This window comes from Petaurus breviceps, unplaced genomic scaffold (genome assembly GCF_028583685.1).
Source record: "Petaurus breviceps papuanus isolate PSGF00001 unplaced genomic scaffold, PetGlider_PUasm1.0 224, whole genome shotgun sequence".
NCBI lineage: Eukaryota > Metazoa > Chordata > Mammalia > Diprotodontia > Petauridae > Petaurus > Petaurus breviceps.
This window is the reverse complement of record NW_027185887.1, coordinates 8190480-8196468: the sequence shown is the minus strand read 5'-3', so window position 1 is coordinate 8196468 and position 5989 is coordinate 8190480. Positions and strand designations below refer to the sequence as shown.

At 40.8% G+C, this 5989-nt stretch overlaps 1 pseudogene; it reads right to left on the bottom strand.

Annotated features, from left to right (window-relative positions):
* Positions 1 to 1363: 1363 nt before the first annotated feature.
* On the bottom strand, positions 1364 to 2026 carry LOC138166495 (large ribosomal subunit protein eL14 pseudogene; annotated as a pseudogene).
* Between the last annotated feature and the right edge of the window lie 3963 nt (positions 2027 to 5989).

Genomic DNA, 5989 nt, shown 5'->3' with positions numbered 1-5989 from the left:
GAGAAAGGAAAAGTGAGGCTTTATGAGCATGACAAAGAAGAAAATGCAAGTTTACAAGATAAGGAAAATAAGAGTGTTGATTAGGAAAAGGAGGAAAACCTGTTATTCTGCCTTTTTAAAGTGAAAATAAGAGTGTTGATTAGGAAAAGGAGGAAAACCTGTTATTCTGCCTTTTAAAGTGAAATAGCTCCAAACCACGTGCATATTTGTGGCAAGTGACTTAAAAAAACACAACAAAACTCCATATTCTAGTTGGAAAAAAAAAGTAATTGGGTTCCCATTATTTTAAATTATATTGTATAGAAGAGGAGTAAAAAACCATTCCTTTAAATCTTTTATTCTTTCATCTGCTCTCAAACTATTTACTGTGACTTTCCAGGAGCCATAGAACTGTTCCCTATCCAGAGAACTTAGTGGGGCTCTCTTTATCACAGGACTCTGCCCCTGACAAGCCATTGCCCTAATGGCTCCACAGCTGAAATGGAGCCTGAGTTCACATTTCAAGGAGACTTGAAAAAGAGAGACTGATTGATGTATCTACCTTCCCCATCTCAGACCCCCTTCCTCCCCAACCAAGTGGGACCGATTCCCAAATGGGAAAGTGCAAATAAAGTACATGATTGCCAATGAAATTCTTTTGTTGATTTCCACTTGACAGGGAACTTTGGAGAAGACTGATCATTATCATGAGCAGGAGGATGGATTGTGGTAATGCCTTCAACTTGCTGAATGCCTGATAAACACAGAGGTTAAGAAGGAAGCTATTAACTCATATTCCATAAGGGGAGAGAGAGGGAAGAGGGAGCACTCTTAGGGAGACCACAGAGCCCCAGAGACTGACCTTTGTCTGCAATGCTAATAATCCAGATATATGGGGCTCCTGATTGTAAGGGAGACTTCCCTCTGTTTTATCAAAGCTAGTGCTGGTGAGGTCAGGCATCATTTCCCTCTTTGGGTGGGCCAAGAGGACAATAATTCCAAGGTCTTGCTAGGAAGTCCTAGATCAAAGAGAGGTTTATCTAGAACCAGAGAAAGGGCCAATATTTAAACCCAGGGGCAGGAGTTGTTTGTAGTAGTGTTCTGGTGTTACCCGGCTACAGGGCTGTTGGAAGGCACCCTGAGTCAAACCCTACTGTGAGCAATCAATGTCATGACCCTTTTAGCTTTAGTATGTAGGCAAAATCAGGTTAAAATGGCCATATAAGGCAGCCTCATGGAGAAAAGTTACTGAAATCATAAAGAAGTATGGGGGGGGTTGGAAGGAATAGTTTTATTTAGGGCAGCTAAGTGGTATGCTCTAGAGTGAGAGTCAAGAAGACCTGAGTTTAAATCTTTTTTTTGGTAGGAAAATCTTTATATGATTTTAGGCAGCCTCTTGTTTTTTGGCCTTTGGAGCATCTGCTTTCTGGGAGGGTGCCTTCTGGGCAGGTCCCTTCGGAGCGGGTCTCTTCTTGGCTGGGGCCTTCTGGCCAGAGGCTTTCTGACCCTTCTGGCCCTTCTGGCTGGGGGCTGCCTTCTGGCCCTCAGCCTTCTTTGAGGGGATCTTCTTGGCGGAGACCTTTGCAGCAAGTGCCTTCTGGGCAGCTCCCTGCTTGGGAGACCCCTTCTGGGTGGATGCCTTCTGGAGCTTCTTCACTTCCTGCTTGATAATTCTATTTCTCATTTTCTTGGCCTTCATGACTTTGTAAAGGTCAAAATCTGTCATCTTGGCTTTCCGTTCTCTGGCTTCGATCTTCTTGGCTCATCACGTGGCTTTCCATTTTGTATTGATCTTTTCTTTCTCCCACGCAGCCCGGACATACTTCTGACAGGCACTGTGTAGGAACTTGAGCACAAAGTCTGAGTTGCAAACACTTAAATGGTATGGCCTGCCTCCTCACACCGCTACAGGGGCCATAAACCAAAGCCCAGTTCTGGTCGATCACATCCACGATGGCCACCAGCTTGCCCACATGCAGCCCAAAGGAGATGCAGGCCACGTGGCCGATCTCCACATAGCCCTTGAACACCATGTTGGTGGTGCCGAACGAGAAGGAAGGGCCTCCAAAGGACTGTGCACGTGCAGAGCCCTGAATTCAAATCTTGCCTCAAACACTAGCTGTATGATCCCAGACAAGTCACTTAACTTCAATTTCCCCACCTATAAAAGAGGGATAACAATAATACCTACTTCAAAGGGTTGTTGTAAGGATCAATTAGTTGATATGCATAAAGTACTAGATAAATGCTAGCTATAATTGTTATCGTCTGCTTTGCTCTCATGATGGTGGTGGAAATGGCATTAAGGTATGATCATATATAATGATGGACAGTAGCATTTAGGCAATATTTTAATATTAGAAAAATGCTCTGCATATAGTAATTTATTTGAACTTCACAACAATCCTTCAAGGAACTTATTACAGGTATTATTTCATTTGATAGAAGGGGAAAGTGAAACTGAGAGAGCTTGTGATTTGCCAATGGTCATAGGCCCAGGGTCAGTAAGTATCAGAGATGGGACTTGAACCCAGTCTTCTGACTCAGAGTTGAATACTCTTTTTTATTGATATTAATTTTTTAAATTATTTACTATTAGTTTACAACATTCAGTTCCACAAGTATTTGAGTTCCAAATTTTCTTCTGCCCCTCCTCCCTCTTCCCCATAGCAGCATGCAATCTGATACAGGTTCTACATATACCTTCGTATTAAACATTAGTCAAGTTGTAAAGAAGAATTATAACCAATGGAATAAACAATGAGAAAGAAGGAACAAAAGAAAATGAAAAAGAGAGAGAGGAAGTAGTTTGCTTCAATCTGCATTCAGACTCCATAATTCTTTCTCTGGATGTGGATAATCTTTTCCATCATGAGTCCTTTGGAATTGTCCTATTATCTTGCATTGCTGAAGGGAGTCCAGTCATCACAGATTTTAAAACTCTTTCTGCTGTGCTAGGTTATGTCTCCAAGAAGAAGCTCACTTCAGTTTTAGCACTACCTTGTGGGATGGAGTTACCTCTTCCCTTGACTTTCTACCTCCCTGAGTCAGAACCCAGCAGAAGCCAACATGTGATTAACCCAGTTTCCTGTGCCCCTAGGGATGGCTTTGCCTAAATAACCCTAACCTTCCATAATAATTATAATGCTAGAACCTACATTTTGATAGAGCTTTGAGGTCTACAAAATACTTTCCTCACAATAACCCTGTGAGGTATTTTGGTAATACTAGTAACATCACATTTTATATATTAGGAAACTTAAGTGACTTGTCCAGAAACACATAGCTAGGAAGTCTCTTTCCATACGCTTGTATTAAGGTCTTGTGAGTACCAGACAAACCAATGTATCTCACAGACATGGATTCCACTAGGCATGAGATAAGAGACCAAGAAAGAATACAGTGGTGATAATAAATCAATGCCTGGCAAAGGGACAGTACAGTGAAGTCAAAAGAACACTAGGTTTTGTATTTGTACAATGTGTTTACACTACACAATATTTATTAAGCACTTGCTACCTTCTAGACAGTGTGTGGAAGGTTGAGGAAACAAAAAGACAACCCCTGCTTTCAAGGAGCTCACAATCAAATGGGTCAAGACAACACACAAAAGGAAACTGAAAAGGGGGTGTCCCAGAGGTAATTCTGGGGTGGGGACAGGATGGTGGTGGTGGCAAACTCTAAGATAAGCAAAGCAGCGGGTGGCAAAATGAAAAGATGGCTGGGATCCCTCCATCAAGGGAGGCTATAGAAGAAGATTGTTTTTGCTCCAATTTCTAGCCTGTAGATTAGATGGGCAGAAGCTACTGAGGGAACTGATGAGCTGTGAGTACCAAAGTTGAAACAATTTGCATGATAGCGAGTTTCCTGGTGATGAGTTTATCAGGGGGTGGGTGTAGAGAGGAAAATGATGATGAAGTCAAAACCGAGCAGGGCAGCTGGTGTCAAATGAAGAGATGGCTGGGATTGGGGGTCCTCTCCAGCTATTTGGGAGGCTGTCTGACATTGTTTTTGTTCCAATTTCTAGTCTGCAAATTAAATAGACAGAAGTAACTGAAGGTTCTGATGAAGTGGTATGAGCACCAAAGTTGAGGTAATCTCTATGACACTGAATTCCCTGAAGATGAACTTGGGCAGGGGGAGGGAGAAGGAGTGATGAAGATGAAGATGATGATGATGATGATGGAGGCAAAACCAAGCAGAGCAGCTGGTGGCAAATGAAAAAAAAAAGATAGTTTGAATCCCAGTGCTATTAATTACTACCTATGTAGTCTTGAACAAATTATTTCATTTCTTATCTGTAAACCAAGAAGATCACTAATGTTCTTTCCAATTCTAAGTCCTCTGGTATTCTAAAGCTACTTGAATAACATCTGGTTTCTGAGACCATCACACCAAGGGCTTCAGCTAAGCTATTCTGACCCAACTGCAGGAGGTGGTTTGGTAACAGTTAACTTGGAGTCATCCGACAGGAGTTCAAATACTGCCTCTATCCACAACCCATGGAATCTTGAGCAAAGTGCTTCACCTCTCTGGGCCTCATTTGTAAAATGAGGATGGACCAGATAACCTCTAAATTTCCTTTCAACACCAGAACTATGATAAGACCCACACTTCAATTATATATTTCAACTCAAATATGTTTTGTAATTCTTTCCTTTTAGAAGCCTCACCATTAACCTACCTTTTTTAAAAAAAATGCTGATACCAGGGCTATTCTTGACATTTTATTTCTCCCACAATGCTTAATTAACATATGGTGTCTGAGAAAATAGTAGGTGCTTCATAAATACTTGGTGATAGTCTAAAGCAGACCAAGGTAGCAAATGACATCCTGTACAAAAACAGGCAGTGGGCAGGATTCGGCCCTCAGGCCTTAGTTTGCTGACCCCTGGACTAAAGCATTAAAAGAAGTTAGTAAGAGCCTTTGCAGATGCTGATAAAATTTCATGATCATATTTAATTTTTGTTGGGAGGAGAAAGATGAATTAGGTTAGATTTTCACCACTTTATAAGACTTAAATTATTCAGTTTTGTCTGCCATTCGGAAATGATCAATTGATTTAATTTTCCCCCCCTTTTCAAGGAAGAGTATGGTTGAGAGTTTCCTTTCTTGGCATGCTCTTTTTGGCAATGAGATTTCATTCCAGAAGACTACAGGCATTGGGTCACTACTTCAGTGTATTTCCCAGAAAGGGAAGAAGCCAACCTTAAGCAATTTCTTAGGCCCAGAGCAGTGAAGCAGGTGAACTGTGAACAAAGCTGCCAGGAAACATAGCCCAGGAATAGTGAAACCCATGCAGTGGATATTGGGCTCTGAGAGATCAGCCACAAGCCAAGCAATTCAATATTGTGACATGCAGAGATGGAGGTATAATTATACTTTTAATCACAAAATGGAGTTTAATTCATGCTATAAATCACATAGCACGATATGCAAACTTCTGGCATCTTATTTTGTTTTCTTAGAGTAATTTCATAGAAGTGACTTTGAGGTGAGGAATACTTCTCTGTTAGTGGATGCTTAGAGAAAGATTAATTTATTATTTGTTACCATTATAATAAATGCATTGTATACAAACACAGCAATCACCTCTGATCCATTCATTTTTCCTGCAGCTAATTGCCACAGGTTCTATTATGGAATGAAGTGCCATCTATAATACCAACCATATTTATAAAAATATAATTACTTTAATGAAATTGTTTTGAATTATTGTATTTCCACTAAATAAGGCACTGTTAAACAAAAAAAAAAGTTCCTTCACTGGGGTTGATTTTTCTAGCCAATTATGGAAATGGCTACAAAATCTCCAGCTTTAAATTAGGTGCCTTTCTCCTCGTGAATTCATTTCAGAGTACCCTCATTTTCAGGCCTATGTTGTTAGGTTTACTCCCTCCACCCCTTTCAGTTCTGCAATGCAAGAAGAAACTTTGGTAGGGTAAGGATACCTGAACTGCTTTGAGTTGGGTAGAATGAGTAGAGGACAATTAGGGAAGGTAGGCAAAA